This window comes from Medicago sativa, chromosome 4 (assembly GCF_051527215.1).
Source record: "Medicago sativa cultivar Bolivia chromosome 4, Bolivia_mono, whole genome shotgun sequence".
Taxonomy (NCBI): Eukaryota; Viridiplantae; Streptophyta; class Magnoliopsida; order Fabales; family Fabaceae; genus Medicago; species Medicago sativa.
This window is the reverse complement of record NC_140752.1, coordinates 24250437-24276910: the sequence shown is the minus strand read 5'-3', so window position 1 is coordinate 24276910 and position 26474 is coordinate 24250437. Positions and strand designations below refer to the sequence as shown.

Below are 26474 nucleotides of genomic sequence, written 5' to 3'. Positions count from 1 at the left end.
CTTTAGTCCTTTAGAAATAACAATAAATAAATTACTTAAAAATGAGACTCTGTTGAACTTTTCGTAAAATTTTAGAGACAAAAAATTATTATAATTAAGCCCCGTTGAAATAGGGTAACCTTAATTAAATCTAGGCATCTTTTCTTAATCAAAAGTTATCTTGACATGTTAGTTTATTTTAGAAAAAGAATACTTTTAAAAATGTTAACTTTCATCAAAAGAAATAAAATAAATATCAATAGTAACAATAAATTCTGGCCTTATTCTTGATCTTCAACATCGTGGACTCCTTGGGTAGAAACTAGTTAGAGTTCTATCTTTCTTATTCTCTCTCGAGTACGATCATCTCTCTCTATATTTCTTCAGTTTCTTTTTGTTCCCTTGAGTGTTTGTGTCATGAACTTTGAGAAAGTGAGATAGTGAGAGTTTGAGTTAGAGTTTAGAGAAATGAGTAAAAAGATAATTAAAAGCATTCAAATGGAATGGCTATGGATTCTTGAGGGTCTTTCATGGCTAAAAGAAATAAAAGGGAATGCTTTGCTCAGGTAAGGGCACTCTCTCGAAACAATATAATTACTTAAATGCGTGGTTGGTTTATGTGCTTATATATGTGTTGTTTGTGAATAAACATTTTGAGTAAATGTGTTAGCGCAGTTGGGGATTATATGCTATCAATATCATCTATTGATGTACTTTGCTTTCAAAATAATTGAAATGCTTGATGAATTTATGCTTTTATGCATGAGATGAATTGTTTACACATGCTTTTGAGATATGTAAGTTGTTGCATTAGCATATAAGGGGAATCATATGCTCATGTGTTTCATAGTAAACGTGGCCACCAGAGAGGAGTCACGAGGTGCACACCGGAGAGGTGGCACAGGGTGCGTTGACCACCTTATCCCGTAGTGGATCATTGAGTCTGATAGATGGGTAGATACTCATCTCCATATGTGGAGTTGCCACAACCCTCTGCGGAGGTGTATTAATTCCGGAATCATTTGCATGTGATGTCCTGTGATAGGCTTCACACTCATGTAGAGTCTGCATTTTTAGGCTAAATGTACATTGTTATAGTTTATATGTTGAATGTTTATTTTAAAGCCATTTACCATGCCTACATGCAATGCATGTTGTATTTTTCTAATTATGTTGTTTTTAGATCGTGACCCTCTACATTAATTCGTGGATCGGGATTTGCCCCACATCCAAATAGGGAGTCGTTAAGCGGGAGTGACAAAGACTTTGGAGGAGTAGCAGTTTGGGAAGTAAAGCTTGGGTCATCAGTAGGTCTCAAACCAATTCATTCCAATTTAGAGTTAAAGGATTAGCTCAGGGTTCTTTTTATTTTAGTGAATACTTTTGATAGGAAATTCTCCCTCTGCGTAGGGTAATTTGTGTCTTGTAAATTATTTCGTTGCCAAACAAAGCTCTATATAACTCTGACGTTCATTTTGAAAAGGAAACTTCACTTTATTTTTTTTAATAAAAGTCTATGACTTGAGTATATAAAGGTTTTATTTCTTCTTTCGTTCCTAATAAAAAATAACAGACACAATTTTTGTTGCTTAAAAACATAACTTTCTATTATATTTAGAATAGAAAGTTTAGAATTTTTTTTATCTATGGGCTGGATTTTTCTCATAACAACGTTTGTAGAAAAATAAATTGGTGTATTATGATACGAGTCCTTTAGAATAAAAATTTATACCGGCTAGATTTCTTTTCTCAAAATAACGTTTTAGAAAATAATAGTTTCATTATGTGTGTCTTTAGTCCTTTAGAAATAACAATAAATAAATTACTTAAAAATGAGACTCTGTTGAACTTTTCGTAAAATTTTAGAGACAAAAAATTATTATAATTAAGCCCCGTTGAAATAGGGTAACCTTAATTAAATCTAGGCATCTTTTCTTAATCAAAAGTTATCTTGACATGTTAGTTTATTTTAGAAAAAGAATACTTTTAAAAATGTTAACTTTCATCAAAAGAAATAAAATAAATATCAATAGTAACAATAAATTCTGGCCTTATTCTTGATCTTCAACATCGTGGACTCCTTGGGTAGAAACTAGTTAGAGTTCTATCTTTCTTATTCTCTCTCGAGTACGATCATCTCTCTCTATATTTCTTCAGTTTCTTTTTGTTCCCTTGAGTGTTTGTGTCATGAACTTTGAGAAAGTGAGATAGTGAGAGTTTGAGTTAGAGTTTAGAGAAATGAGTAAAAAGATAATTAAAAGCATTCAAATGGAATGGCTATGGATTCTTGAGGGTCTTTCATGGCTAAAAGAAATAAAAGGGAATGCTTTGCTCAGGTAAGGGCACTCTCTCGAAACAATATAATTACTTAAATGCGTGGTTGGTTTATGTGCTTATATATGTGTTGTTTGTGAATAAACATTTTGAGTAAATGTGTTAGCGCAGTTGGGGATTATATGCTATCAATATGATCTATTGATGTACTTTGCTTTCAAAATAATTGAAATGCTTGATGAATTTATGCTTTTATGCATGAGATGAATTGTTTACATATGCTTTTGAGATATGTAAGTTGTTGCATTAGCATATAAGGGGAATCGTATGCTCATGCGTTTCATAGTAAACGTGGCCACCAGAGAGGAGTCACGAGGTGCACACCGGAGAGGTGGCACAGGGTGCGTTGACCACCTTATCCCGTAGTGGATCATTGAGTCTGATAGATGGGTAGATACTCCTCTCCTTATGTGGAGTTGCCACAACCCTCTGCGGAGGTGTATTAATTCCGGAATCATCTGCATGTGATGTCCTGTGATAGGCTTCACACTCATGTAGAGTCTACATTTTTAGGCTAAATGTACATTGTTATAGTTTATATGTTGAATGTTTATTTTAAAGCCATTTACCATGCCTACATGCAATGCATGTTGTATTTTTCTAATTATGTTGTTTTTAGATCGTGACCCTCTACATTAATTCGTGGATCGGGCTTTGCCCCACATCCAAATAGCGAGTCGTTAAGCGGGAGTGACAAAGACTTTGGAGGAGTAGCAGTTTGGGAAGTAAAGCTTGGGTCATCAGTAGGTCTCAAACCAATTCATTCCAATTTAGAGTTAAAGGATTAGCTCAGGGTTCTTTTTATTTTAGTGAATACTTTTGATAGGAAATTCTCCCTCTGCGTAGGGATAATTGTGTCTTGTAAATTATTTCGTTGCCAAACAAAGCTCTATATAACTCTGACGTTCATTTTGAAAAGGAAACTTCACTTTATTTTTTTTAATAAAAGTCTATGACTTGAGTATATAAAGGTTTTATTTCTTCTTTCGTTCCTAATAAAAAAAAAACAGACACAATTTTTGTTGCTTAAAAACATAACTTTCTATTATATTTAGAATAGAAAGTTTAGAATTTTTTTTTATCTATGGGCTGGATTTTTCTCATAACAACGTTTGTAGAAAAATAAATTGGTGTATTATGATACGAGTCCTTTAGAAAAAAAATTTATACCGGCTAGATTTCTTTTCTCAAAATAACGTTTTAGAAAATAATAGTTTCATTATGTGTGTCTTTAGTCCTTTAGAAATAACAATAAATAAATTACTTAAAAATGAGACTCTGTTGAACTTTTCGTAAAATTTTAGAGACAAAAAATTATTATAATTAAGCCCCGTTGAAATAGGGTAACCTTAATTAAATCTAGGCATCTTTTCTTAGTCAAAAGTTATCTTGACATGTTAGTTTATTTTAGAAAAAGAATACTTTTAAAAATGTTAACTTTCATCAAAAGAAATAAAATAAATATCAATAGTAACAATAAATTCTGGCCTTATTCTTGATCTTCAACATCGTGGACTCCTTGGGTAGAAACTAGTTAGAGTTCTATCTTTCTTATTCTCTCTCGAGTACGATCATCTCTCTCTATATTTCTTCAGTTTCTTTTTGTTCCCTTGAGTGTTTGTGTCATGAACTTTGAGAAAGTGAGATAGTGAGAGTTTGAGTTAGAGTTTAGAGAAATGAGTAAAAAGATAATTAAAAGCATTCAAATGGAATGGCTATGGATTCTTGAGGGTCTTTCATGGCTAAAAGAAATAAAAGGGAATGCTTTGCTCAGGTAAGGGCACTCTCTCGAAACACTATAATTACTTAAATGCGTGGTTGGTTTATGTGCTTATATATGTGTTGTTTGTGAATAAACATTTTGAGTAAATGTGTTAGCGCAGTTGGGGATTATATGCTATCAATATGATCTATTGATGTACTTTGCTTTCAAAATAATTGAAATGCTTGATGAATTTATGCTTTTATGCATGAGATGAATTGTTTACATATGCTTTTGAGATATGTAAGTTGTTGCATTAGCATATAAGGGGAATCGTATGCTCATGCGTTTCATAGTAAACATGGCCACCAGGGAGGAGTCACGAGGTGCACACCGGAGAGGTGGCACAGGGTGCGTTGACCACCTTATCCCGTAGTGGATCATTGAGTCTGATAGATGGGTAGATACTCCTCTCCTTATGTGGAGTTGCCACAACCCTCTGCGGAGGTGTATTAATTCCGGAATCATTTGCATGTGATGTCCTGTGATAGGCTTCACACTCATGTAGAGTCTACATTTTTAGGCTAAATGTACATTGTTATAGTTTATATGTTGAATGTTTATTTTAAAGCCATTTACCATGCCTACATGCAATGCATGTTGTATTTTTGTAATTATGTTGTTTTTAGATCGTAACCCTCTACATTAATTCGTGGATCAGGCTTTGCCCCACATCCAAATAGGGAGTCGTTAAGCGGGAGTGACAAAGACTTTGGAGGAGTAGCAGTTTGGGAAGTAAAGCTTGGGTCATCAGTAGGTCTCAAACCAATTCATTCCAATTTAGAGTTAAATATTAGCTCAGGGTTCTTTTTATTTTAGTGAATACTTTTGATAGGAAATTCTCCCTCTGCGTAGGGATAATTGTGTCTTGTAAATTATTTCGTTGCCAAACAAAGCTCTATATAACTCTGACGTTCATTTTGAAAAGGAAACTTCACTTTATTTTTTTTAATAAAAGTCTATGACTTGAGTATATAAAGGTTTTATTTCTTCTTTCGTTCCTAATAAAAAAAATCAGACACAATTTTTGTTGCTTAAAAACATAACTTTCTATTATATTTAGAATAGAAAGTTTAGAATTTTTTTTTATCTATGGGCTGGATTTTTCTCATAACAACGTTTGTAGAAAAATAAATTGGTGTATTATGATACGAGTCCTTTAGAATAAAAATTTATACCGGCTAGATTTCTTTTCTCAAAATAACGTTTTAGAAAATAATAGTTTCATTATGTGTGTCTTTAGTCCTTTAGAAATAACAATAAATAAATTACTTAAAAATGAGACTCTGTTGAACTTTTCGTAAAATTTTAGAGACAAAAAATTATTATAATTAAGTCCCGTTGAAATAGGGTAACCTTAATTAAATCTAGGCATCTTTTCTTAATCAAAAGTTATCTTGACATGTTAGTTTATTTTAGAAAAAGAAGACTTTTAAAAATGTTAAATTTCATTAAAAGAAATAAAATAAATATCAATAGTAACAATAAATTCTGGCCTTATTCTTGATCTTCAACATCGTGGACTCCTTGGGTAGAAACTAGTTAGAGTTCTATCTTTCTGTTTCTCTCTCGAGTACGATAATCTCTCTCTATATTTCTTCAGTTTCTTTTTGTTCCCTTGTGTGTTTGTGTCATGAACTTTGAGAAAGTGAGATAGTGAGAGTTTGAGTTAGAGTTTAGAGAAATGAGTAAAAAGATAATTAAAAGCATTCAAATGGAATGGCTATGGATTCTTGAGGGTCTTTCATGGCTAAAAGAAATAAAAGGGAATGCTTTGCTCAGGTAAGGGCACTCTCTCGAAACACTATAATTACTTAAATGCGTGGTTGGTTTATGTGCTTATATATGTGTTGTTTGTGAATAAACATTTTGAGTAAATGTGTTAGCGCAGTTGGGGATTATATGCTATCAATATCATCTATTGATGTACTTTGCTTTCAAAATAATTGAAATGCTTGATGAATTTATGCTTTTATGCATGAGATGAATTGTTTACATATGCTTTTGAGATATGTAAGTTGTTGCATTAGCATATAAGGGGAATCGTATGCTCATGCGTTTCACAGTAAACGTGGCCACCAGGGAGGAGTCACGAGGTGCACACCGGAGAGGTGGCACAGGGTGCGTTGACCACCTTATCCCGTAGTGGATCATTGAGTCTGATAGATGGGTAGATACTCCTCTCCTTATGTGGAGTTGCCACAACCCTCTGCGGAGGTGTATTAATTCCGGAATCATTTGCATGTGATGTCCTGTGATAGGCTTCACACTCATGTAGAGTCTACATTTTTAGGCTAAATGTACATTGTTATAGTTTATATGTTGAATGTTTATTTTAAAGCCATTTACCATGCCTACATGCAATGCATGTTGTATTTTTGTAATTATGTTGTTTTTAGATCGTAACCCTCTACATTAATTCGTGGATCAGGCTTTGCCCCACATCCAAATAGGGAGTCGTTAAGCGGGAGTGACAAAGACTTTGGAGGAGTAGCAGTTTGGGAAGTAAAGCTTGGGTCATCAGTAGGTCTCAAACCAATTCATTCCAATTTAGAGTTAAATATTAGCTCAGGGTTCTTTTTATTTTAGTGAATACTTTTGATAGGAAATTCTCCCTCTGCGTAGGGATAATTGTGTCTTGTAAATTATTTCGTTGCCAAACAAAGCTCTATATAACTCTGACGTTCATTTTGAAAAGGAAACTTCACTTTATTTTTTTTAATAAAAGTCTATGACTTGAGTATATAAAGGTTTTATTTCTTCTTTCGTTCCTAATAAAAAAAATCAGACACAATTTTTGTTGCTTAAAAACATAACTTTCTATTATATTTAGAATAGAAAGTTTAGAATTTTTTTTTATCTATGAGCTGGATTTTTCTCATAACAACGTTTGTAGAAAAATAAATTGGTGTATTATGATACGAGTCCTTTAGAATAAAAATTTATACCGGCTAGATTTCTTTTCTCAAAATAACGTTTTAGAAAATAATAGTTTCATTATGTGTGTCTTTAGTCCTTTAGAAATAACAATAAATAAATTACTTACAAATGAGACTCTGTTGAACTTTTCGTAAAATTTTAGAGACAAAAAATTATTATAATTAAGTCCCGTTGAAATAGGGTAACCTTAATTAAATCTAGGCATCTTTTCTTAATCAAAAGTTATCTTGACATGTTAGTTTATTTTAGAAAAAGAAGACTTTTAAAAATGTTAAATTTCATTAAAAGAAATAAAATAAATATCAATAGTAACAATAAATTCTGGCCTTATTCTCGATCTTCAACATCATGGACTCCTTGGGTAGAAACTAGTTAGAGTTCTATCTTTCTGTTTCTCTCTCGAGTACGATCATCTCTCTCTATATTTCTTCAGTTTCTTTTTGTTCCCTTGTGTGTTTGTGTCATGAACTTTGAGAAAGTGAGATAGTGAGAGTTTGAGTTAGAGTTTAGAGAAATGAGTAAAAAGATAATTAAAAGCATTCAAATGGAATGGCTATGGATTCTTGAGGGTCTTTCATGGCTAAAAGAAATAAAAGGGAATGCTTTGCTCAGGTAAGGGCACTCTCTCGAAACACTATAATTACTTAAATGCGTGGTTGGTTTATGTGCTTATATATGTGTTGTTTGTGAATAAACATTTTGAGTAAATGTGTTAGCGCAGTTGGGGATTATATGCTATCAATATGATCTATTGATGTACTTTGCTTTCAAAATAATTGAAATGCTTGATGAATTTATGCTTTTATGCATGAGATGAATTGTTTACATATGCTTTTGAGATATGTAAGTTGTTGCATTAGCATATAAGGGGAATCGTATGCTCATGCCACCAGAGAGAAGTCACGAGGTGCACACCGGAGAGGTGGCACAGGGTGCGTTGACCACCTTATCCCGTAGTGGATCATTGAGTCTGATAGATGGGTAGATACTCCTCTCCTTATGTGGAGTTGCCACAACCCTCTGCGGAGGTGTATTAATTCCGGAATCATTTGCATGTGATGTCCTGTGATAGGCTTCACACTCATGTAGAGTCTGCATTTTTAGGCTAAATGTACATTGTTATAGTTTATATGTTGAATGTTTATTTTAAAGCCATTTACCATGCCTACATGCAATGCATGTTGTATTTTTGTAATTATGTTGTTTTTAGATCGTAACCCTCTACATTAATTCGTGGATCAGGCTTTGCCCCACATCCAAATAGGGAGTCGTTAAGCGGGAGTGACAAAGACTTTGGAGGAGTAGCAGTTTGGGAAGTAAAGCTTGGGTCATCAGTAGGTCTCAAACCAATTCATTCCAATTTAGAGTTAAATATTAGCTCAGGGTTCTTTTTATTTTAGTGAATACTTTTGATAGGAAATTCTCCCTCTGCGTAGGGATAATTGTGTCTTGTAAATTATTTCGTTGCCAAACAAAGCTCTATATAACTCTGACGTTCATTTTGAAAAGGAAACTTCACTTTATTTTTTTTAATAAAAGTCTATGACTTGAGTATATAAAGGTTTTATTTCTTCTTTCGTTCCTAATAAAAAAAATCAGACACAATTTTTGTTGCTTAAAAACATAACTTTCTATTATATTTAGAATAGAAAGTTTAGAATTTTTTTTTATCTATGAGCTGGATTTTTCTCATAACAACGTTTGTAGAAAAATAAATTGGTGTATTATGATACGAGTCCTTTAGAATAAAAATTTATACCGGCTAGATTTCTTTTCTCAAAATAACGTTTTAGAAAATAATAGTTTCATTATGTGTGTCTTTAGTCCTTTAGAAATAACAATAAATAAATTACTTACAAATGAGACTCTGTTGAACTTTTCGTAAAATTTTAGAGACAAAAAATTATTATAATTAAGTCCCGTTGAAATAGGGTAACCTTAATTAAATCTAGGCATCTTTTCTTAATCAAAAGTTATCTTGACATGTTAGTTTATTTTAGAAAAAGAAGACTTTTAAAAATGTTAAATTTCATTAAAAGAAATAAAATAAATATCAATAGTAACAATAAATTCTGGCCTTATTCTCGATCTTCAACATCATGGACTCCTTGGGTAGAAACTAGTTAGAGTTCTATCTTTCTGTTTCTCTCTCGAGTACGATCATCTCTCTCTATATTTCTTCAGTTTCTTTTTGTTCCCTTGTGTGTTTGTGTCATGAACTTTGAGAAAGTGAGATAGTGAGAGTTTGAGTTAGAGTTTAGAGAAATGAGTAAAAAGATAATTAAAAGCATTCAAATGGAATGGCTATGGATTCTTGAGGGTCTTTCATGGCTAAAAGAAATAAAAGGGAATGCTTTGCTCAGGTAAGGGCACTCTCTCGAAACACTATAATTACTTAAATGCGTGGTTGGTTTATGTGCTTATATATGTGTTGTTTGTGAATAAACATTTTGAGTAAATGTGTTAGCGCAGTTGGGGATTATATGCTATCAATATGATCTATTGATGTACTTTGCTTTCAAAATAATTGAAATGCTTGATGAATTTATGCTTTTATGCATGAGATGAATTGTTTACATATGCTTTTGAGATATGTAAGTTGTTGCATTAGCATATAAGGGGAATCGTATGCTCATGCATTTCATAGTAAACGTGGCCACCAGAGAGAAGTCACGAGGTGCACACCGGAGAGGTGGCACGGGGTGCGTTGAAGACCACCTTATCCCGTAGTGGATCATTGAGTCTGATAGATGGGTAGATACTCATCTCCTTATGTGGAGTTGCCACAACCCTCTGCGGAGGTGTATTAATTCCGGAATCATTTGCATGTGATGTCCTGTGATAGGCTTCACACTCATGTAGAGTCTGCATTTTTAGGCTAAATGTACATTGTTATAGTTTATATGTTGAATGTTTATTTTAAAGCCATTTACCATGCCTACATGCAATGCATGTTGTATTTTTGTAATTATGTTGTTTTTAGATCGTAACCCTCTACATTAATTCGTGGATCAGGCTTTGCCCCACATCCAAATAGGGAGTCGTTAAGCGGGAGTGACAAAGACTTTGGAGGAGTAGCAGTTTGGGAAGTAAAGCTTGGGTCATCAGTAGGTCTCAAACCAATTCATTCCAATTTAGAGTTAAATATTAGCTCAGGGTTCTTTTTATTTTAGTGAATACTTTTGATAGGAAATTCTCCCTCTGCGTAGGGATAATTGTGTCTTGTAAATTATTTCGTTGCCAAACAAAGCTCTATATAACTCTGACGTTCATTTTGAAAAGGAAACTTCACTTTATTTTTTTTAATAAAAGTCTATGACTTGAGTATATAAAGGTTTTATTTCTTCTTTCGTTCCTAATAAAAAAAATCAGACACAATTTTTGTTGCTTAAAAACATAACTTTCTATTATATTTAGAATAGAAAGTTTAGAATTTTTTTTTATCTATGAGCTGGATTTTTCTCATAACAACGTTTGTAGAAAAATAAATTGGTGTATTATGATACGAGTCCTTTAGAATAAAAATTTATACCGGCTAGATTTCTTTTCTCAAAATAACGTTTTAGAAAATAATAGTTTCATTATGTGTGTCTTTAGTCCTTTAGAAATAACAATAAATAAATTACTTACAAATGAGACTCTGTTGAACTTTTCGTAAAATTTTAGAGACAAAAAATTATTATAATTAAGTCCCGTTGAAATAGGGTAACCTTAATTAAATCTAGGCATCTTTTCTTAATCAAAAGTTATCTTGACATGTTAGTTTATTTTAGAAAAAGAAGACTTTTAAAAATGTTAAATTTCATTAAAAGAAATAAAATAAATATCAATAGTAACAATAAATTCTGGCCTTATTCTCGATCTTCAACATCATGGACTCCTTGGGTAGAAACTAGTTAGAGTTCTATCTTTCTGTTTCTCTCTCGAGTACGATCATCTCTCTCTATATTTCTTCAGTTTCTTTTTGTTCCCTTGTGTGTTTGTGTCATGAACTTTGAGAAAGTGAGATAGTGAGAGTTTGAGTTAGAGTTTAGAGAAATGAGTAAAAAGATAATTAAAAGCATTCAAATGGAATGGCTATGGATTCTTGAGGGTCTTTCATGGCTAAAAGAAATAAAAGGGAATGCTTTGCTCAGGTAAGGGCACTCTCTCGAAACACTATAATTACTTAAATGCGTGGTTGGTTTATGTGCTTATATATGTGTTGTTTGTGAATAAACATTTTGAGTAAATGTGTTAGCGCAGTTGGGGATTATATGCTATCAATATGATCTATTGATGTACTTTGCTTTCAAAATAATTGAAATGCTTGATGAATTTATGCTTTTATGCATGAGATGAATTGTTTACATATGCTTTTGAGATATGTAAGTTGTTGCATTAGCATATAAGGGGAATCGTATGCTCATGCATTTCATAGTAAACGTGGCCACCAGAGAGAAGTCACGAGGTGCACACCGGAGAGGTGGCACGGGGTGCGTTGAAGACCACCTTATCCCGTAGTGGATCATTGAGTCTGATAGATGGGTAGATACTCATCTCCTTATGTGGAGTTGCCACAACCCTCTGCGGAGGTGTATTAATTCCGGAATCATTTGCATGTGATGTCCTGTGATAGGCTTCACACTCATGTAGAGTCTGCATTTTTAGGCTAAATGTACATTGTTATAGTTTATATGTTGAATGTTTATTTTAAAGCCATTTACCATGCCTACATGCAATGCATGTTGTATTTTTGTAATTATGTTGTTTTTAGATCGTAACCCTCTACATTAATTCGTGGATCAGGCTTTGCCCCACATCCAAATAGGGAGTCGTTAAGCGGGAGTGACAAAGACTTTGGAGGAGTAGCAGTTTGGGAAGTAAAGCTTGGGTCATCAGTAGGTCTCAAACCAATTCATTCCAATTTAGAGTTAAATATTAGCTCAGGGTTCTTTTTATTTTAGTGAATACTTTTGATAGGAAATTCTCCCTCTGCGTAGGGATAATTGTGTCTTGTAAATTATTTCGTTGCCAAACAAAGCTCTATATAACTCTGACGTTCATTTTGAAAAGGAAACTTCACTTTATTTTTTTTAATAAAAGTCTATGACTTGAGTATATAAAGGTTTTATTTCTTCTTTCGTTCCTAATAAAAAAAATCAGACACAATTTTTGTTGCTTAAAAACATAACTTTCTATTATATTTAGAATAGAAAGTTTAGAATTTTTTTTTATCTATGGGCTGGATTTTTCTCATAACAACGTTTGTAGAAAAATAAATTGGTGTATTATGATACGAGTCCTTTAGAATAAAAATTTATACCGGCTAGATTTCTTTTCTCAAAATAACGTTTTAGAAAATAATAGTTTCATTATGTGTGTCTTTAGTCCTTTAGAAATAACAATAAATAAATTACTTAAAAATGAGACTCTGTTGAACTTTTCGTAAAATTTTAGAGACAAAAAATTATTATAATTAAGTCCCGTTGAAATAGGGTAACCTTAATTAAATCTAGGCATCTTTTCTTAATCAAAAGTTATCTTGACATGTTAGTTTATTTTAGAAAAAGAAGACTTTTAAAAATGTTAACTTTCATCAAAAGAAATAAAATAAATATCAATAGTAACAATAAATTCTGGCCTTATTCTTGATCTTCAACATCGTGGACTCCTTGGGTAGAAACTAGTTAGAGTTCTATCTTTCTTATTCTCTCTCGAGTACGATCATCTCTCTCTATATTTCTTCAATTTCTTTTTGTTCCCTTGAGTGTTTGTGTCATGAACTTTGAGAAAGTGAGATAGTGAGAGTTTGAGTTAGAGTTTAGAGAAATGAGTAAAAAGATAATTAAAAGCATTCAAATGGAATGGCTATGGATTCTTGAGGGTCTTTCATGGCTAAAAGAAATAAAAGGGAATGCTTTGCTCAGGTAAGGGCACTCTCTCGAAACAATATAATTACTTAAATGTGTGGTTGGTTTACGTGCTTATATATGTGTTGTTTGTGAATAAACATTTTGAGTAAATGTGTTAGCGCAGTTGGGGATTATATGCTATCAATATGATCTATTGATGTACTTTGCTTTCAAAATAATTGAAATGCTTGATGAATTTATGCTTTTATGCATGAGATGAATTGTTTACATATGCTTTTGAGATATTTAAGTTGTTGCATTAGCATATAAGGGGAATCGTATGCTCATGCATTTCATAGTAAACGTGGCCACCAGATAGAAGTCACGAGGTGCACCCCGGAGAGGTGGCACGGGGTGCGTTGAAGACCACCTTATCCCGTAGTGGATCATTGAGTCTGATAGATGGGTAGATACTCATCTCCTTATGTGGAGTTGCCACAACCCTCTGCGGAGGTGTATTAATTCCGGAATCATTTGCATGTGATGTCCTGTGATAGGCTTCACACTCATGTAGAGTCTGCATTTTTAGGCTAAATGTACATTGTTATAGTTTATATGTTGAATGTTTATTTTAAAGCCATTTACCATGCCTACATGCAATGCATGTTGTATTTTTGTAATTATGTTGTTTTTAGATCGTGACCCTCTACATTAATTCGTGGATCGGGCTTTGCCCCACATCCAAATAGGGAGTCGTTAAGCGGGAGTGACAAAGACTTTGGAAGAGTAGCAGTTTGGGAAGTAAAGCTTGGGTCATCAGTAGGTCTCAAACCAATTCATTCCAATTTAGAGTTAAATATTAGCTCAGGGTTCTTTTTATTTTAGTGAATACTTTTGATAGGAAATTCTCCCTCTGCGTAGGGATAATTGTGTCTTGTAAATTATTTCGTTGCCAAACAAAGCTCTATATAACTCTGACGTTCATTTTGAAAAGGAAACTTCACTTTATTTTTTTTAATAAAAGTCTATGACTTGAGTATATAAAGGTTTTATTTCTTCTTTCGTTCCTAATAAAAAAAAAAACAGACACAATTTTTGTTGCTTAAAAACATAACTTTCTATTATATTTAGAATAGAAAGTTTAGAATTTTTTTTTATCTATGGGCTGGATTTTTCTCATAACAACGTTTGTAGAAAAATAAATTGGTGTATTATGATACGAGTCCTTTAGAATAAAAATTTATACCGGCTAGATTTCTTTTCTCAAAATAACGTTTTAGAAAATAATAGTTTCATTATGTGTGTCTTTAGTCCTTTAGAAATAACAATAAATAAATTACTTAAAAATGAGACTCTGTTGAACTTTTCGTAAAATTTTAGAGACAAAAAATTATTATAATTAAGCCCCGTTGAAATAGGGTAACCTTAATTAAATCTAGGCATCTTTTCTTAATCAAAAGTTATCTTGACATGTTAGTTTATTTTAGAAAAAGAATACTTTTAAAAATGTTAACTTTCATCAAAAGAAATAAAATAAATATCAATAGTAACAATAAATTCTGGCCTTATTCTTGATCTTCAACATCGTGGACTCCTTGGGTAGAAACTAACTAGAGTTCTATCTTTCTTATTCTCTCTCGAGTACGATCATCTCTCTCTATATTTCTTCAGTTTCTTTTTGTTCCCTTGAGTGTTTGTATCATGAACTTTGAGAAAGTGAGATAGTGAGAGTTTGAGTTAGAGTTTAGAGAAATGAGTAAAAAGATAATTAAAAGCATTCAAATGGAATGGCTATGGATTCTTGAGGGTCTTTCATGGCTAAAAGAAATAAAAGGGAATGCTTTGCTCAGGTAAGGGCACTCTCTCGAAACACTATAATTACTTAAATGCGTGGTTGGTTTATGTGCTTATATATGTGTTGTTTGTGAATAAACATTTTGAGTAAATGTGTTAGCGCAATTGGGGATTATATGCTATCAATATGATCTATTGATGTACTTTGCTTTCAAAATAATTGAAATGCTTGATGAATTTATGCTTTTATGCATGAGATGAATGGTTTACATATGCTTTTGAGATATGTAAGTTGTTGCATTAGCATATAAGGGGAATCGTATGCTCATGCATTTCATAGTAAACGTGGCCACCAGAGAGAAGTCACTAGGTGCACACCGGAGAGGTGGCACGGGGTGCGTTGAAGACCACCTTATCCCGTAGTGGATCATTGAGTCTGATAGATGGGTAGATACTCATCTCCTTATGTGGAGTTGCCACAACCCTCTGCGGAGGTGTATTAATTCCGGAATCATTTGCATGTGATGTCCTGTGATAGGCTTCACACTCATGTAGAGTCTACATTTTTAGGCTAAATGTACATTGTTATAGTTTATATGTTGAATGTTTATTTTAAAGCCATTTACCATGCCTACATGCAATGCATGTTGTATTTTTGTAATTATGTTGTTTTTAGATCGTAACCCTCTACATTAATTCGTGGATCAGGCTTTGCCCCACATCCAAATAGGGAGTCGTTAAGCGGGAGTGACAAAGACTTTGGAGGAGTAGCAGTTTGGGAAGTAAAGCTTGGGTCATCAGTAGGTCTCAAACCAATTCATTCCAATTTAGAGTTAAATATTAGCTCAGGGTTCTTTTTATTTTAGTGAATACTTTTGATAGGAAATTCTCCCTCTGCGTAGGGATAATTGTGTCTTGTAAATTATTTCGTTGCCAAACAAAGCTCTATATAACTCTGACGTTCATTTTGAAAAGGAAACTTCACTTTATTTTTTTTAATAAAAGTCTATGACTTGAGTATATAAAGGTTTTATTTATTCTTTCGTTCCTAATAAAAAAAAAAACAGACACAATTTTTGTTGCTTAAAAACATAACTTTCTATTATATTTAGAATAGAAAGTTTAGAATTTTTTTTTATCTATGGGCTGGATTTTTCTCATAACAACGTTTGTAGAAAAATAAATTGGTGTATTATGATACGAGTCCTTTAGAATAAAAATTTATACCGGCTAGATTTCTTTTCTCAAAATAACGTTTTAGAAAATAATAGTTTCATTATGTGTGTCTTTAGTCCTTTAGAAATAACAATAAATAAATTACTTAAAAATGAGACTCTGTTGAACTTTTCGTAAAATTTTAGAGACAAAAAATTATTATAATTAAGTCCCGTTGAAATAGGGTAACCTTAATTAAATCTAGGCATCTTTTCTTAATCAAAAGTTATCTTGACATGTTAGTTTATTTTAGAAAAAGAAGACTTTTAAAAATGTTAACTTTCATCAAAAGAAATAAAATAAATATCAATAGTAACAATAAATTCTGGCCTTATTCTTGATCTTCAACATCGTGGACTCCTTGGGTAGAAACTAGTTAGAGTTCTATCTTTCTTATTCTCTCTCGAGTACGATCATCTCTCTCTATATTTCTTCAATTTCTTTTTGTTCCCTTGAGTGTTTGTGTCATGAACTTTGAGAAAGTGAGATAGTGAGAGTTTGAGTTAGAGTTTAGAGAAATGAGTAAAAAGATAATTAAAAGCATTCAAATGGAATGGCTATGGATTCTTGAGGGTCTTTCATGGCTAAAAGAAATAAAAGGGAATGCTTTGCTCAGGTAAGGGCACTCTCTCGAAACAATATAATTACTTAAATGTGTGGTTGGTTTACGTGCTTATATATGTGTTGTTTGTGAATAAACATTTTGAGTAAATGTGTTAGCGCAGTTGGGGATTATATGCTATCAATATGATCTATTGATGTACTTTGCTTTCAAAATAATTGAAATACTTGATGAATTTATGCTTTTATGCATGAGATGAATTGTTTACATATGCTTTTGAGATATTTAAGTTGTTGCATTAGCATATAAGGGGAATCGTATGCTCATGCATTTCATAGTAAACGTGGCCACCAGATAGAAGTCACGAGGTGCACCCCGGAGAGGTGGCACGGGGTGCGTTGAAGACCACCTTATCCCGTAGTGGATCATTGAGTCTGATAGATGGGTAGATACTCATCTCCTTATGTGGAGTTGCCACAACCCTCTGCGGAGGTGTATTAATTCCGGAATCATTTGCATGTGATGTCCTGTGATAGGCTTCACACTCATGTAGAGTCTGCATTTTTAGGCTAAATGTACATTGTTATAGTTTATATGTTGAATGTTTATTTTAAAGCCATTTACCATGCCTACATGCAATGCATGTTGTATTTTTGTAATTATGTTGTTTTTAGATCGTGACCCTCTACATTAATTCGTGGATCGGGCTTTGCCCCACATCCAAATAGGGAGTCGTTAAGCGGGAGTGACAAAGACTTTGGAGGAGTAGCAGTTTGGGAAGTAAAGCTTGGGTCATCAGTAGGTCTCAAACCAATTCATTCCAATTTAGAGTTAAATATTAGCTCAGGGTTCTTTTTATTTTAGTGAATACTTTTGATAGGAAATTCTCCCTCTGCGTAGGGATAATTGTGTCTTGTAAATTATTTCGTTGCCAAACAAAGCTCTATATAACTCTGACGTTCATTTTGAAAAGGAAACTTCACTTTATTTTTTTTAATAAAAGTCTATGACTTGAGTATATAAAGGTTTTATTTCTTCTTTCGTTCCTAATAAAAAAAAAAACAGACACAATTTTTGTTGCTTAAAAACATAACTTTCTATTATATTTAGAATAGAAAGTTTAGAATTTTTTTTTATCTATGGGCTGGATTTTTCTCATAACAACGTTTGTAGAAAAATAAATTGGTGTATTATGATACGAGTCCTTTAGAATAAAAATTTATACCGGCTAGATTTCTTTTCTCAAAATAACGTTTTAGAAAATAATAGTTTCATTATGTGTGTCTTTAGTCCTTTAGAAATAACAATAAATAAATTACTTAAAAATGAGACTCTGTTGAACTTTTCGTAGAATTTTAGAGATAAAAAATTATTATAATTAAGCCCCGTTGAAATAGGGTAACCTTAATTAAATCTAGGCATCTTTTCTTAATCAAAAGTTATCTTGACATGTTAGTTTATTTTAGAAAAAGAATACTTTTAAAAATGTTAACTTTCATCAAAAGAAATAAAATAAATATCAATAGTAACAATAAATTCTGGCCTTATTCTTGATCTTCAACATCGTGGACTCCTTGGGTAGAAACTAGTTAGAGTTCTATCTTTCTTATTCTCTCTCGAGTACGATCATCTCTCTCTATATTTCTTCAGTTTCTTTTTGTTCCCTTGAGTGTTTGTATCATGAACTTTGAGAAAGTGAGATAGTGAGAGTTTGAGTTAGAGTTTAGAGAAATGAGTAAAAAGATAATTAAAAGCATTCAAATGGAATGGCTATGGATTCTTGAGGGTCTTTCATGGCTAAAAGAAATAAAAGGGAATGCTTTGCTCAGGTAAGGGCACTCTCTCGAAACACTATAATTACTTAAATGCGTGGTTGGTTTATGTGCTTATATATGTGTTGTTTGTGAATAAACATTTTGAGTAAATGTGTTAGCGCAATTGGGGATTATATGCTATCAATATGATCTATTGATGTACTTTGCTTTCAAAATAATTGAAATGCTTGATGAATTTATGCTTTTATGCATGAGATGAATTGTTTACATATGCTTTTGAGATATGTAAGTTGTTGCATTAGCATATAAGGGGAATCGTATGCTCATGCATTTCATAGTAAACGTGGCCACCAGAGAGAAGTCACGAGGTGCACACCGGAGAGGTGGCACGGGGTGCGTTGAAGACCACCTTATCCCGTAGTGGATCATTGAGTCTGATAGATGGGTAGATACTCATCTCCTTATGTGGAGTTGCCATGTGATGTCCTCTGATAGGCTTCACACTCATGTAGAGTCTGCATTTTTAGGCTAAATGTACATTGTTATAGTTTATATGTTGAATGTTTATTTTAAAGCCATTTACCATGCCTACATGCAATGCATGTTGTATTTTTGTAATTATGTTGTTTTTAGATCGTGACCCTCTACATTAATTCGTGGATCGGGCTTTGCCCCACATCCAAATAGGGAGTCGTTAAGCGGGAGTGACAATGACTTTGGAGGAGTAGCAATTTGGGAAGTAAAGCTTGGGTCATCAGTAGGTCTCAAACCAATTCATTCCAATTTAGAGTTAAATATTAGCTCAGGGTTCTTTTTATTTTAGTGAGTACTTTTGATAGGAAATTCTCCCTCTGCGTAGGGATAATTGTGTCTTGTAAATTATTTCGTTGCCAAACAAAGCTCTATATAACTCTGACGTTCATTTTGAAAAGGAAACTTCACTTTATTTTTTTTAATAAAAGTCTATGACTTGAGTATATAAAGGTTTTATTTCTTCTTTCGTTCCTAATAAAAAAAAAACAGACACAATTTTTGTTGCTTAAAAACATAACTTTCTATTATATTTAGAATAGAAAGTTTAGAATTTTTTTTTTATCTATGGGCTGGATTTTTCTCATAACAACGTTTGTAGAAAAGTAAATTGGTGTATTATGATACGAGTCCTTTAGAATAAAAATTTATACCGGCTAGATTTCTTTTCTCAAAATAACGTTTTAGAAAATAATAGTTTCATTATGTGTGTCTTTAGTCCTTTAGAAATAACAATAAATAAATTACTTAAAAATGAGACTCTGTTGAACTTTTCGTAAAATTTTAGAGACAAAAAATTATTATAATTAAGTCCCGTTGAAATAGGGTAACCTTAAATCTAGGCATCTTTTCTTAATCAAAAGTTACCTTGACATGTTAGTTTATTTTAGAAAAAGAAGACTTTTAAAAATGTTAACTTTCATTAAAAGAAATAAAATAAATATCAATAGTAACAATAAATTCTGGCCTTATTCTTGATCTTCAACATCGTGGACTCCTTGGGTAGAAACTAGTTAGAGTTCTATCTTTCTTATTCTCTCTCGAGTACGATCATCTCTCTCTATATTTCTTCAGTTTCTTTTTGTTCCCTTGAGTGTTTGTGTCATGAACTTTGAGAAAGTGAGATAGTGAGAGTTTGAGTTAGAGTTTAGAGAAATGAGTAAAAAGATAATTAAAAGCATTCAAATGGAATGGCTATGGATTCTTGAGGGTCTTTCATGGCTAAAAGAAATAAAAGGGAATGCTTTGCTCAGGTAAGGGCACTCTCTCGAAACACTATAATTACTTAAATGCGTGGTTGGTTTATGTGCTTATATATGTGTTGTTTGTGAATAAACATTTTGAGTAAATGTGTTAGCGCAGTTGGGGATTATATGCTATCAATATGATCTATTGATGTACTTTGCTTTCAAAATAATTGAAATGCTTGATGAATTTATGCTTTTATGCATGAGATGAATTGTTTACATATGCTTTTGAGATATGTAAGTTGTTGCATTAGCATATAAGGGGAATCGTATGCTCCAAGAGGCACTGTTGACACATTCTACCACCACTCAAACCACCGCATTTAAGGCACCGGCAATCACCTTTTGATCAGGTACTTCCAAGTAGAATGGAAATTTCCGCCACTAATTAATTTCCATCTAAACTATGAGGTTGACCACAAAGTTTATATCTTTCCGTTCATTTTTTAAATTACCAACCACGTAACAACGACTCTTTTTTTTTCTAAAAAAAAAAAAAACTCTTTTTTCACCATGTTTTCATTATCCTTGATTTGGTTTTATTATTTTCTGTCTTTTCATCATCACTATCTTTGATATGCTAATCTTTTACTTCTCAATTTTTTTTAATATTTATAGGCTTTTCTTAGATATGTTATAGTTATTTTTTTATGTTTGTCTTTCATTGCACAGAAAATAATTCATATCAACATGCCAGATAACCAGTTAAGATCAATGCCATTGCTCTTTGATTCTATAATAATTTATTTAATCAATTAAATATGGTATGGTCAACATTCTATAGTTCATATTTTGGAAAGAAAAAATATGGAGCAAGGGAGAAGTGCCATGTTATCAAGCTTTGATGTGGTTGAAAGTTGAGAGGAAACACATTGAATGTTTTGCTCGTTAGAAAAGTCCTATTTATTAATGTTTTTTTTAATAGTTTAGATGTAGTGTAATTAGACAATCAAGCAATCTAATTGGTCCATTCAAATAATTAATCAAAATTACTCAAAATTTTGTTTAGTACAACTACATATATCTAAAAGTTTTGTTGGAATGTGGTAATTTTCTTGTGGGAAAAAAATTGTTTTAAGTAGTACATATGATTGAACTTTAACATCGAAATCATTGAAATATTTTTACAATGAACCGTAAAAAAGATAATGAAAATTATATAAACTTTATCTTATTTTGAATTACACTCGTTGATAATCTTGTTCATTGTTATTATAGATTTATAGAAAATTCTTACAAATTGTAAGTTCCAAAGCTAAGTTCAAGAGAACTTTTATTTATTTTGGTTGCATGATACAATAGAACTCATTAGCTAGAACAACAACAAATCCCCTTCGGAAGTTGAACACTCACGCAGTGTCCACCTCTTGGAAATCCCCTAGCAACGCAACTTTCATAGCAAAGGCTCGTGCAAGGTTTGGTACAAAAGGTTGGATTCATCACACTAGCAGCCAATCCTAAATAAATTCAAAGTCAAAATTAGATATTCTACATTTTCAAAATATAATTTCTATCCAATATTATTTGTGCTCATGCATTGACTAAACAACTTCCGATGATTCACATAAAAACTTTTTTTTTTAAATAATAATTCACATAAAAGAATTATTATTGAATTTTGAAAACATTCATACAAAAAATACAACTTCATTTGAGTGTTTGAGTCATGCCGATTTAACAACACAATATAACATTCAATAATAATTTTCAATTTCAGAAGTAAATTTTATATAAAAAATGAAGTTCAAAAGTTAAAACTAAATTTTTTCATTACCTGAACTGATGATTAAAAAAATGCAGAAAATACCAAATAGATAAGATTGATTTGTGTAAGAGGCCATTTTGTACGATATCACCTTGTATTTTATTTCTTGTAATATCTAACACTAACATCACTTCTATTATATAGACATTGAAAATGTATTATAAAAAAATCTTATTTTTAATATTTTTTCTACACAAATTTTGACTTTATTAAATATCCTTAAATCTCTTTTGACTTTTTTTTTTTGGTTACAATTAAATCTCATTTGACTGTTAATTATATATATGAACATTTTTGTATTCAATATATATATATATATATATATATATATATATATATATATATATATATATATATATATATATAGATTTCACTATTATTATCATATGAAAACATTAATAATTGGTCAGATTCAAAAAGTCAGAGTGGGAAAAGGTGTATATTTCTGTTTAATGGCATAAAATTACATTTTACAATTTTTGCAATTATTCAAATTTATTAAAATTAAATGTATGATTTATAAAATAGTAAGAGACAATAACAATATGAAATTGCGAAAAGACACCATTTCACGGTGTTTTTTTATGCAATTTTGATTTTGATTAAAATTAAAAATATAAAAGTTTGTTACTTTCAAATTATAATAAATCAAACTAATCATGATTATCAATTTTAATGACACCAACAATATTACAAAAAAAAATATATATAATCTAAATTCTTATTTTTTTAATGACACCAACAACAATCTTTATTACATAAAACGCTGTCTAAAAGTACAAAGAGATAATGAAAAAAATAATTATAGACTAGTTTGTTACACTTTTTGTAGTACAAAGGAAAAAAAATTGGACATATATATATATATATATATATATATATATATATATATTCATATCGTGTTTGTTACACTTTTATTTTAATATTTGAATATACTTTTATTAATTTGTTATATGCGCTATTTGTATTGAAAGTTGAGGGTAATATTGGAAACAGAAAAAGTCATCCCGAAAGAGACAAAACATTTTATTTTCTTATTATATAGTATAGATTAGCAGAAAGACGAGTACTAATATGATTTTCTAATGCGCTTAATTTTATAAAGAATGATATTTCAATTTTATAAATCTAATTCTCTTATTCATAGTCCTTCTCTTGTTAGTATGCGATGTGTTTCACGTAAGCCGCTCAAAGATTGCCAAGCTTTGATCTGAATGCTCAAGAAGCATAAAAAGAAACAAGTAGCACACTCTTGCAATGTTGGCAGCGAAAGTGATGAATCCTTGGATGTGAAAACCTCTTCCACAACATCTGGCGGTGATTGGAGAAATTGGGTTACTCTGTGTAACACTCATACTAAACTATCTAGAATATTTAGAAGGGTATTAAACATAAAGTATTGGATACATTAAAATTTACAACATAATTTCGTTTCGAATGAATACATCTCTAATACAAGTTCGTACATCCAATAAAATATAGCATCTACCCAAAAAATATCATCAATTTCTTCGATTAATAAATTTTTGAGCATATTATTAAGAACAACCAAATTTTTTTTATAGGAGAATGTATATAGAAATTTTTGTGCTACATTGGGTATATATAGGAAATCGCACCAAAAGGGCCAAAAACATTAACAAATTTCAGTTCAGCCCTTCATCATGTTAATGTTTAGGGCCTTTTCAGAGAATTTTGCTATATATACTCCCCAAAGCCAAATATGTCTATATACACCTCCCACCTTTAAAAAATTTTTGGACCCCCTACAGGCATGGGCCCTAGGCCGTCACACTCCCGGCCTATGCCCTAGGGCCGGCCCTGAAATTATCAACACTTCATTGGGTGTGTGATCTGCTGTTGAGTATTGTGGATTTTGAACTCGATTCTAAAACTGCGGTAGATAGTTTTTATGGTGGCAAAAGTTGCGTTTCTAACTACAATGACAGTGATCAATGATTGTAGATGCATGTTAGCTTCTGATTTCGCAAACTTTGATGTTAGGTTTATTCGGAGGCAAGCCCAACAAAGTCACTCATAGTTTAGCTAGGATGACTCGGTGTCATGCTAGTTTCTACATTCATATTAAGATTCAATCTTGTATCTCTACTATTATTTTTAATGAAATGCAATCAATTTCTTCTTTTAAAAAGAACGACAAATTAGTGGTATTGATTGGGATTAGGTTAAGAAGAAAACAATAAATACAACTAATAAGATGACTGATATTTTGATATTTTATTCTTGAGGATTAATTACAAAATTAGTTTTCATATTTTATCAAACTGTTGAAAATAGTCTATTTTTTAAAATTGAATTTTTTTAATTTTCAAATATCGCATTTGTTTCACCCTTGGTTCAAACTTATATTTTTCGCCCTACAAACGGCAGTGTTTGGTACTTTTGGAGTAAATATCACCCTAACTATTGTAAAGAGATAACTATTTGCCGATGGAGCATATGTTCAATTAAAACTTTTTTTTTTCTTGATAGGAAGTTCAATTAAAACTTGTTTGTTAAAATAGTATTTATCATCAGTGATATAGGGAGTAGTTATAATTTGGTCCAAATATATTATATATCTGTCTTTCGATTTGCACATGTTCATTGTGCAATGGAGCTATCACATGTGTATTCACATGTGTTCTGTTCTGGTTTTTAAACTACTTTGTTTTTCCTTTACTAACATGTGAAGAAGCATGACTCTCCCTTGATATCTACTAGTATAAAAACAAGGTAGAGGAGAAGAAGAGTAGCAAAAAACAATTTTTCCTCTCAACACACCACCACATCAATGAAAAAAATTTCACCACTTTCTTTATGCATCTTGGATTTTTTAATTTTTAATAACTTTTAAGTTTCCTTCATATCATTGTTCAATGTTGATATGCTCCATAAGCAATTGCTTTTAAAAAACTAAACATCCTTGAGACTATGTGCTTAAAAACTCTATTGTGTTTCTTTTTTTATTTGGGTCTCTATAGATTGAAATTAACAAACTATTACAATTATTCTCTCCTTCCTTAGCTTTGTTGCTTTTCCTTGATTTGAATCTTCATATGATCTAATGATTTAATGTAGTTTCTATCATTCGTAGCTGTTGATTCTAATATCAAAACGATCATTGTAGATGCGAAGAGATTAAAACTTACAATTTAGGTTACATGCATAGATATTATAGCCAAATCTTGTGCTTCACCTCCTTCATGAAATTAAGTGGCACATTAAGTGTTTATGTTGAACCACTTAACAATTGGCCATAATGACTAATTTAATTTACCTAATGCATTAACTTATAAAATTACATTGGAACTATGTCGTTGGGCAAGAAAGGTTTACGACTTTAACAAGTTCTTACATAGAAGAGCACATAAAATCATTCTTGCTATGCTAATTTAGTATGTGTACATAAAAATATATTAAATCTTCCTTTATCAAGAATTACAGAGACAACCAACCCGTGTTCTATTTGTGTATTTTAAGTCTTATGTTCGATTTCTTAGTATGTTAACTTGTTATTGGCTATTTTACTGACCTCATTTCAAGAAGTTAGCTAAAGATTTTCAAGAGCTTATTCTTCAAGAGAAAGAGAGTTATGACATTAATATGCTCCATGAAGATCCTAGCCGTGTCAAAGATGTGTGTTACAGATGGTCATTGTCAATTGAATGGAGGAAGATTTCTTTGGTGAAACATCTTTGTCGTTAACTAACAATGAAATACAGTGACTTTATAGAAGAATTTGAATTAGATGAACTTTTTTGACTTAAAAAATTTGTTTAAGATGCTGATCAACCAGGTCAAGTACGTTATGTTTTGCTTGCACTAAATTTATCAGAAAAGCTTAGTATTATAAAAGCGTTGTGTTAATTTAAAATACGTTATATTCGGTTTGATGGTTAAATAGCTTTCAAATTTTGTGGATATTTATGTTTGCATATGTGATTTTTGAAGGAACAAGTGCATCTAATGACATGACTAATAATAAAGTGAATTTCTTTTATACACACTTCATAATTTATGTTGTTACGACTTGGTGTGAGGGCAGAAATTATGAAATGTGCGGAAATGGTCTAATAAAGTATGCAATAAAATAGATTCAATTTTTTTATTAACCATGTTACTATCTGCACTTGAACAACAGTCTCTTGGAACAAACTCTTTTATTGTCATATCCGTAAACATAGATTTTCACGAAGTTTGAGAGTACTTTTAATCATTAAAGCTTTTAAACTAGATACAACGAGTGACTTTTTTAAGACTGAGATTTTCACATGAATTGTCTGGAAGTGGGTCGTGGCGTATCTGATCAACGTGATCAACACTCTTCTAAGTTGAGAAAGCAAACCTAGTCCAATTTCCTCTGAGTCCATTGTGTATTTTGACGTTAATTATCTTTGACACAAAAGTGTGCGTCCTAAGTTGCATGTGTGTGCCCTTTCCTCAGTTTTTTTTTTTAGGAATGAAATTGTTTTTCTCTTTTTTCTCATTTGATAACCTCCTAATAGTATCTTCCACGTTTCTCTATTAATCAAATTATGTTATATTTTTCCATTTTTCTTTTTCTATTTTAGTTGGATATGCTAGTAATTTATGGTAATTAATGGTTCTTTTGGTGCTTTTACTGTTTAGAAATTTGTGATTTTTACTTGGTTTTGCTGGGAAAGTTGAATCTATTACCACAGATGAAAACATCACAGATAAGATATAGTCTCACGAGTCATTCAGGCGTTTGA

The 26474-nt window shown here is 31.7% G+C and overlaps 2 long non-coding RNA genes across 2 annotated transcripts; one reads left to right on the top strand and one right to left on the bottom strand.

The window, feature by feature from the left end:
- The first annotated feature begins 18125 nt into the window (after nucleotides 1-18125).
- On the top strand, nucleotides 18126-18885 carry LOC146927159 (uncharacterized). Its single transcript, XR_015008177.1, has 2 exons — nucleotides 18126-18249; nucleotides 18829-18885. It is a non-coding gene; the product is annotated as an uncharacterized LOC146927159 (long non-coding RNA).
- A 2278-nt stretch (nucleotides 18886-21163) lies between these two features.
- On the bottom strand, nucleotides 21164-21858 carry LOC146927158 (uncharacterized). The gene is made up of 2 exons (XR_015008176.1): nucleotides 21748-21858; nucleotides 21164-21430 (listed from the first exon to the last, which is right to left on the bottom strand). It is a non-coding gene; the product is annotated as an uncharacterized LOC146927158 (long non-coding RNA).
- Between the last annotated feature and the right edge of the window lie 4616 nt (nucleotides 21859-26474).